Genomic DNA, 1095 nt, shown 5'->3' on the forward strand with positions numbered 1-1095 from the left:
TCTCTCTCTCTCTCTCTCTCTCTGTATATCTGTCTAGCCGTCTGCCTGGATTGTGTGTGTGTGTGTGTGTGTGTGTGTGTGTATTAAGTTACATAGTGGCCTGTTGGAGTTGTGTTAAGGGAGGGGAGCGTGAGAGTAAGAGGGAGGGAGGAAGGGAGAGAAGAAAGTAGGGGAGAGAGAGAGAGAGAGAGAGAGAGAGAATTAGGAGGGAGGTAAATGATTAAGTTGGAGGAAAAGAGGAAGGAGGGAGGGAGGGAGTGGAGGAATGTGTCAGTGTTGCCAAGTAGTGAGCACATTATTACCACATACCCACTGACTCATACCCAAACCTACTCATATTTACTCATTCTCTCTCTCTCTCTCTCTCTCTCTCTCTCTCTCTCTCTCTCTCTCTCAGGCTGCAAGAGCGTGTGCAAGCGTGAATAATGATGGAGTGAGTGAGAGGCGTGAATGAGACAAGTAGTGAGTAATGAATGGTTTTGTAGGCGAGATGACTGAATGAATGACGCTGTTTTTATGAATGGAAATTTTTGTAGTGATGGTTGTAATTGATTGGACTGGGAGTGGATAGTAGTAGTTGTAATGATAGTAGTTATGGTGGTGGTGGTGGTTGTGGTGGTGGTGGAGGTGGTGACAGTGGTGGTACATGTATTATTATTGTTATTATTATTATTTTATTATTATTATTATTCGTAGTAGTAGTAGTAGCAGCTATAGTGAGATTATTATTATTATTATTATTGTTGTTTCATCATAAGCCAAGGCGTGCTTCAGTGATTGTCGAAGTGTTGAGGCATGGAGAGAGAGAGAGAGAGAGAGAGAGAGGTGTGGTGAGTGAAGGGAGAAAAATATGCAATGAATGAGGGAGTGGCGGTGAAAGGAGGATGAAGGGAGAGGAGGAGGAAGGGAAGGAATTTAAGAGATGGAGAGAAAATGAGGTGAAGGAAGGAGGAAAAAAATATTGGAGAGAAACGGAGGAAGTAGGAGAAGAGAGATTGTGAGGAGAGGAGAAGGAGAGAAGAATATAGAGGCGAAGTAGAACAGTAGAGGAAGGATAAAGGAGGGAGGGAAGGAGAAGTGAAGAGAGGGGAGTAG

Source organism: Coenobita brevimanus, chromosome 85 (genome assembly GCF_032717465.1).
Source record: "Coenobita brevimanus isolate Jiangsu-jjx chromosome 85, ASM3271746v2, whole genome shotgun sequence".
NCBI lineage: Eukaryota > Metazoa > Arthropoda > Malacostraca > Decapoda > Coenobitidae > Coenobita > Coenobita brevimanus.